The following is an 8,164-nucleotide window of genomic DNA, read 5'->3' on the forward strand; positions in this document are numbered from 1 at the left end:
ATTGTTTTTTACACGATTTTATTCCTGTGTTTTTTGTAAGTACAATAAACCCTTTTCAATTGCAACCACTGGTATGTACTTCACCATCTTTGCGCCTTCCTTCCTTTTTTGAGCCTTATGGAAGTGTGATACGGGTGATATTTTGGAGTGGCGCTCTCTTGGTAGGATCCTAGTTCAGACAAAGATCTTCTGAATCGACGGCTTCTGGGCCTGGCCTGCCCCACAACCTGAGCTCCTTGACTGAAGACACACCGATCTCTTTCTATGCGCATTACAAGTGATCCTTGTGAGTATATTGCATACATCTGATGCGACTGGTGTCTGAACATACTACACCATAGTGCGTTTTTTTCACTGCATTTTAGGTTTCCATGCATCTGTTGAATTTCTATGATTGAATGTGGTCCATCTAACTGAAGATTTTCCGAATGTAAGAAAGAGAAAATAATAGGAACCTTAAAAAAATCCTCTCTTGCAGCGCAATCCTTTCTCCTATCACTTTATCTAACAGACTTTTACCCACATTGTCTTGGGATCTGCAGCGCTTGAGTGGACCGATTTCTTATACAGAGACTTTGTGTTTTTATTCCAGAAAGTAGGACCAGCCTACTTCTACCAAGAAGGAAGAAAAGGGGTGGTAAGCCCCATCCCTATGTTAACCATACCTCACCTGCTGGTGTACAGTGAAAACATAACATTACATAAAAAACAAACTTTGCAGATACCCCTGAAGTCTGGAGTACTGCAAATACAACATATCACAGTCTCTCACACAAGGGTGCTTGCAGTTGGCAGGTCTTTGTCACAGGTCTGTCACTTATACAAGTTTTGGCTGCTTCCAGAATGCAGAGACTAAGCAGCTTCTTCCTAAACCTTAGCTCTGGCCTAAACTCCTCAGCTATGCTTAGCTGCTCTTTGGCCCTATCTATGCCCTAAGGTTTTATACACTTATGACTATTATCAGTCACCTCTACTTATAGCTAGCTACATGCAGACATATTTCTGGGTTGTTTTTTTGTCTTTATTAAAAATGTTGAACTCCTTTCTCTGTACAGCCTTGAGATTCTCTAGTACAGTGATCTGCATTTTTACTGTGTTCTATCAGGCAGCTCAGCAGATGGCTCCTTATCTCTGACCTTAAAATTACTCATTCTAGCTCAAGTCTTATCTTGATGATAGGAATGTGGCTTAAATAAGTGTTTTTGAGCTATTAGTAATTTGGAGATCAGGGTTATTAGATGATTTGCACAAAGTGAAAGTATGATTCTCATTTCTCACATCTAGAAGTTAACACTTTATGACAAAGCTGCCGAATATAATAAAGATCAATAGAAAAATCATTTTAAGTCCAAAATGAGTAAAATGCAATAATAAAAAATTGCCCCAGAAGGTGTACATAGGGGGAATTTATTATGAGGAGAATATTTGAAGTCAGTTTTGCTTGAGTCTGTGTTGGAGTACTCTATGCCACATTTATCACACAATGTCACAGGTTGTTTGATATATTTGGCTCATCCTTAAAGCTAATACTCTTGTCTGGAACAACTTCTCCACTTTCCATACTCCACCCTCCTCCTGGAGTGAGATTGCGACTTACTTGTGACCTTTTAAAAAAGTTGCAATGATAAGTCGAGAGTGAAACTCATTAACATAGCTAACCACACCCACTTTCCCACCCATATTACAAAACTGGAGTGAGTGGTGTAAAAATGCAAAAAGTTGCAAAATTTTGCACAATTGCGTGTAAAAAAGACACAAATTTATGCGCAATCATATCCTCCATAAGTGTGTTAGCAGCAGATGCCCGGTAACAATATGAAATATTATTCTGATATATATTTATATATATAATGCATAATGTGAATGATGTCATTTGAGTTCCTGCTGCTGCAGATGTACGGTGTAAAAGTTTTGTTGCACGGCTGATTCCAGTCTATACAAATACATTGCTGCATATTATCTCACCATGAATAAATATTCAGTACTAACAACTTTTTCATTAGCACCAGATTTACAGATGGGGCGAAATAATCTCATTTCCTATCCACCTTCCACCTGCAGACAGGATATTGTACTCAGGTAAGAGAAAAGCAAACACATTTTATTTATGAAGCCAGAAATGAGGACAGCTCGGCAAACATCAAAGTTTGGGAAAGCTGTCTGCAGCAGAAGATTGCTGTTGTGTGATGTAATGGCCCTCTGCTCCCCTCTAACAAGCATCCTCTGGAACAAGGCTTTTCCCACAGGAGGTGGACAAGCAGAAATAAAACTAGTCGTATACCTGGTAATTTAGAACAATAGCTTCTGGACATGGCATCTCTGGCTAGGGGATAGTGAGGTGAGACTAGGATCGCAGAGGATGTATTTTGATGAAAGTTGCACCATACAAGACTCCTGTAATCCTAGAAAAAAATCGTAAATTGTAGTCAATTCATAGTCACAATTAGTCAATATTGTGTAGCATCGTTGACATTTTCCTCTCATTTCTACCCATAGGATAAAAATAAATGAGAAGATGAAAAGTATTGATCATTGGAACCAATTAGATTGCAGATATCAAGTTAGTAAGGCTATCAATTTTCTGTCGGAAGCGCCGTCCAGAACCATAAGTACCTAAATCACGTAATAAACCTGGTGCAGTTTCCCGTCACAAATTCAGCTAGAAATCTGGCTCTGTACGTAATGTAGATGTGCATCAGTGGCTCTGTTTGGACACCATCACGGAGTCCTACAGACCTTATTATAAGTCCATGGGGTCTGTTGGCTATCACTGGCATCTTTCAGGTGACGGATGTGGTTCTCTGTCATTTGACAGAATAGAAAACCGAAAATGACAGATGTGAATCCAGATGAAATTAACCTTTAACACTTCATTCCTTGTATACGGTAAATATTCAAAAATCTCAAAATGTTACTCTAGAATGAAACAGCAAAGACATAGAGGAGGGGTATGCAGCTGCAGTATCTTTCCCTCAGTGGCGTGTGAGACTGCATTCTGTGTACCAAAAAAAAAAAAAAACACACAAAAAAGATAAAAAAACTGAAATAAAAACATCATGCACAATATGATAAATAAACATGCGGATGTCCATGGCTACATTTATGGGGGTGGGGGGGAAATCACAGAAAACAAATAATAATACACTAACTAAATTAGATGCAAGCATTATATATGAACTAAGCCCTCACTCTGATATAATAAAATCTGAGATTCTCAGCCAATATATTTTGATCAAAAAACATCTGTGCCTGCCTACCAGTGCTAAGGTGGTCTCAGTCAGGCAGGTCCTACACTAAACCTACATATGTTATAGGGCAACCAATGAGAGGAGGAGCAAGCACCTTCAATTGTGAATATCGCTCCTATTTTATCCTGGGAGTAACATTTTTGTGCCCTTTTGCCCTTCCTATCAAATAGGCTGCCTTGATTAGGTGGTACATATAGCTAAGCGTGCTCCTCCTCTCATTAGTTGCTGGATGCACATGGAGGTGACTAGTAGCAGCCTCCATAAACATTGATGCCATATGTAGGTTTAGCGTAGGACCTGCCTGACTGAGACCAACTTGGCACCAGATGTGCTTTGATCAAAATATAGAGTCCCAGATTGTATTATTTCAGAATGAGGGCTTAGTTCATACATAATGCTTGCATCTATTTTGTTAGTGTATTATTATTTGTTTTCTGTGATTTTTTTTTTTTATTCTGTGTACCAATAGCCTGCAGATCTGTGGGTTATAACTCCAGAAATGCATTATCTTCTTCCACTCTCTGCACCAGGTGACGAGAAGTATGCACAAAGAATAATATACTTCCTCCAGACACTTACCATAAGCGATTTAATAATATTAATTACCCAAGTAAGTTCTTCAGGTTTTTTGGGCACAATTGAAAAGTCTGCCTGAAATGTTTCCTGATCTAAAGATTTATTTCTAAGCCTTTCTTATAAATTCAGTTTCACTGAAGGATAAGCAAGGGACCAAAACATTTTATAAATGTGTGCTCTGAGACCATTAGAGCTGAAATGGGTTTATGTAATGACATGAGAACATCTGTTAGCAAAGACGGGAGATAAAGCATAGCTCTTTATAATCACCGTCATAATTGAACTGATATAAATCCCTGTTTAGTCTGTTGAAAGAGCGCCGCTCTTGTCCACGGGATTGCAGTTCAGCCCCATACACTTGAATGGGGATGAGCTAAAATAGCAGACATAGCCCGTGGACAGGTATCGAGCTATTTATGGTAAAAGCCTTTTTTTTTTCATGGACAAACCCTTTAAAGGGGTTATTCATGAATGTATATCCTCTGGATAGATCCTCTTCCCAGGCCATGTGAAGTCACTGTTAGTGTTGGTCGCGCACCAGAGTGCTCGGGTGCTCGAGTAGAACACCTCGAGATGCTCGGGTGCTCTACCTAGCACCCAAGCACAATGGAAGTCAATGGGAGAACCCGAGCATTTAACCAGGCACCTCTGCTCTGGTTCACAGGAAAAGGTCAGAAATTGATAGAAACACCACTGAAATGGTTCGGGAACAGCATGGGGAAGATGTCTGGATGCACGTTGGACTCCCAGGTCGCTGCTGGGAACGATGTTGTCCGAGTAGTACGCCACTTTTACAGACTGACAATAATACCTACAAAACCAAAGATAAAATTGATTTTAGAGGAAAAATTGTTAGGAAACATTCTTTCCTGTATATTTACTTGTATATAAAGTGCAAGCACTGCCACAAATTACAAGGAAGAGGCACTCCGATACAACCTGTATATCACATAAAGGAGGACCTCATTCACATTGCGGTACAATTGTTCAGGTAGTGCGACTCCTACACTCATAAAGCCTATGCACTAAGTGAAAGGGCTGCCAAAAATTACAAGGAACCGGCACTTCAATACACCCTTTATTACACATAAAGGAGGGCATCATACGCGCCCTTGAAAAATTATTAGTGTTGAGCGAGCATGCTCGGCTGAACACCAGTTTAGCTCGAGCATCTCGATGCTTGGCACATGGCGGTATTCGGCCGAATACCGCATGTTCTCGAGCTCAATGCTCGAGTCTCCTCCTCTCACGTTTGCTACGCAGTACTGCCCTTCGCTGTAATGCAGTAGCCATGTTGGTTACTGGCATTACAGTGATTGGCTGGCCCAGTGGCGTAGGGGAAAGCCAAGTATTGTGCCCCCCCTAACCAGTGGACATGCCTCTTTTTACCAACCTGCAATCCTATGTAACACCGCAGATAACACAGTGATAATGCTCTGAGTACAGATAATGAAGTAGATGTCACCTGGATATTGTCCCTCTCTTCTTCAAGCAAGACACAACAGCAGTACTGTAAGAGGCAGGAGGCAGAACCAGCCTTAAGACAAGGGAATTGTGCACACCATGGCTTATACCTGTTATGAGTTCTGGGGCCGCCCACCCCCACAATGCACACAGTGAAAATTGTCTGAATTGTTGTGGTGAGAGGCCCTAGAATTCAGAACAGACATAGTGTGACCTGGGGCCAGCTGCGGCCATGTGCGCCTATAGAGGCCCTCAGTGGCTTAATGGGAAGGGCTGATTCTAGCCTTTCTGCTGTCCCTGCTGTGGAAAATTCTCAGTCCAACAACTCTCCCAGCCCTAGTGTTAAAGAGATATTTGGATTGACATTACATACAACTCTACAAAACATACAGGGCAATACAGCGCCGCATACCTCTTACATCCAGTGACGTCTCCTCTGATGTAGATGTTCTCATTCCTCATCTTCTCCTTTCGGAGATCAGACCTCAATGATTATTTCTTCCAGTCATATCTCGTTTCTGCAGAGTTTAACACACAGACATCTTAGTTTCCTCACTTTTCTATAATCCTCCCCCTTTTTGTGCCCCAACATTGTCATACTGCTACCCCCAATACTGTGCCCACTGTGCTCCCCAATGCTATACTGCAGACAACAGTACCATGCAAATAATCCCCCCGATAGTAATAGTGCTTCCATACTGTCCTCAATAGTAATAGTGCCCCTACAGTGCCCCCAATAGCAACCCCTTTAGCCCTCCATATTATGCTCAATAATAATACTCCTACAGCACCCCTCGATAAGGCCCCTATAGAGCCCACAGAAGTAATAAGGCTGATCTATAAGGCACCCCTATTGTGCCCCCAGTAGTTATAATGACCCCTGTAGTAGCCACAGTATTTCTAAACCCCCACTGCAATGCCCCCTGTATTATAACGCCCTCTCACCCCATAGTGTCTATATGTATATTGCCCTCTGTAGTTATAATATATTTAATGGCCCCTCTGTATTATTAGTATATACAGATCCCCCTCTGTCTTATTAGTACATAATGGCCCCCTGTTTATTAATATAAAAAATTCCCCTTCCGGAGTATATAAAATGCTCTCCCTCATTCCCGTTGTGCCCCTGGTACTGCATGCATTAGCATATACATTTTAAAAAATAAAATACTCACCTGTAATTCTCTCTCTGTCTTTGCCTATGGCCTGAGTTCCAGCATCCTGGCGCAGGCAGTCACACTGTGCCCTCCTGCGCCACGTCATCCCGCAAGACAGGGCGCAGGAGGTCATGGGAGGTACCCCCTCCATACAATATTACACAGCCCCCCCCTCCATACAATCCTACACTGCCTCCCTCCATACAATGCACAGCCCCCCTCCATGCAATCCTACACTACCTCCCTCCATACAATCCTACACTGCCTCCCTCCATACAATCCTACACTGCCTCCCTTTATACAACCCTACTGTCACGGCTGAGGATGGGGGAAACCCTCAGCCGTGCGATGCCCGAAGATGTTAGTGGCTGCTCGGCCAGGACGACAGAATTAGGGAGCAGGTCACCTCCTAGCGCATCCCTAATCTGACCCCCTAGCACCAGCTCAGGCTGCTATGCTGCCACATAAATAATGTTGCCAGTGGCAACCACAGGTGAGGCAACATACTTCGACCCTCACCTGTGATTGACAACCAGACCTAGACCGCAGGCAACTGCTTGCGGTTACAGGAGTCACGACCATGACCATGGTCGTGACACCTACACTGCCTCCCTCCGTACAATCCTACACTGCCTCCCTCCATACAATCCTACACTGCCTCCCTCCATACAATCCTACATTCCCTCCCCCTCCATACAATCTCACACTGCCTCCCTCCATACAATGCACAGCCGCCCCCCTCCATGCAATCCTACACTGCCTCCCTCCATACAATCTTATACTGCCTCCCTCCATACAATACTACACTGCCTCCCTCCATACAATCCTACACTGCCTCCCTCCATGCAATCCTACATTCCCTCCCCCTCCATACAATCTTACACTGCCTCCCTCAATACAATGCACAGCCGCCCCCTCCATGCAATCCTACACTGCCTCCCTCCATACAATCTTACACTGCCTCCCTCCATACAATGCACAGCTCCCTCCATGCAATCCTACACTGCCTCCCTCCATACAATGCACAGCTCCCTCCATGCAATCCTACACTGCCTCCCTCCATACAATACTACAGTGCCCCCCTCCATACAATGCACAGCTCCCTCCATACAATCCTACACTGCCTCCCTCCATACAATCTTACACTGCCTCCCTCCATACAATGCACAGCTCCCTCCATGCAATCCTACACTGCCTCCCTCCATACAATGCACAGCTCCCTCCATGCAATCCTACACTGCCTCCCTCCATACAATACTACAGTGCCCCCCTCCATACAATGCACAGCTCCCTCCATACAATCCTACACTGCCTCCCTCCATACAATCTTAGACACCTCCATCAAATCTTGCACAAAAACCCCCTTAATTCACAGTCCCCCCTGTCCTCAGCACATTCACAGAATTCCCATGTACCTCCACCTCAGAGTCTCCTGTACTGACAGACTCTGTTTCTTTCTCCCTCCCTACGCTGACACTCCTGAGCAGCCAGCCATGACCCGACCTCCTTCTCTGTGCCGCGCGCCAACTTCTGACCCACGTGACTGAGGAATGTCACGTGATATTGTGTTTTGCAGGTCCCTACTGTGCATGTGCTTTAACCTTTACCCTGCCTGTGCCGCTCAACCACTTCTCACTCTGCTCTGCAGCGCTGTGTATTGGGGGGGGGGGGGGAAACACAGTGATTTAAGATTTTTTGTGCCAGCGGCCAGCGCCCCCC

General features: G+C 43.9%; 1 long non-coding RNA gene across 1 annotated transcript; it reads right to left on the reverse strand.

Moving 5' to 3' along the window:
- Positions 1-1,391: 1,391 nt before the first annotated feature.
- LOC122942308 lies at positions 1,392-6,594 on the reverse strand. The gene is made up of 4 exons (XR_006390539.1): positions 6,464-6,594; positions 5,701-5,806; positions 2,282-2,402; positions 1,392-1,604 (listed from the first exon to the last, which is right to left on the reverse strand). It is a non-coding gene; the product is annotated as an uncharacterized LOC122942308 (long non-coding RNA).
- Positions 6,595-8,164: the final 1,570 nt, after the last annotated feature.

The sequence above is a fragment of the Bufo gargarizans genome, chromosome 6 (assembly GCF_014858855.1).
Source record: "Bufo gargarizans isolate SCDJY-AF-19 chromosome 6, ASM1485885v1, whole genome shotgun sequence".
NCBI lineage: Eukaryota > Metazoa > Chordata > Amphibia > Anura > Bufonidae > Bufo > Bufo gargarizans.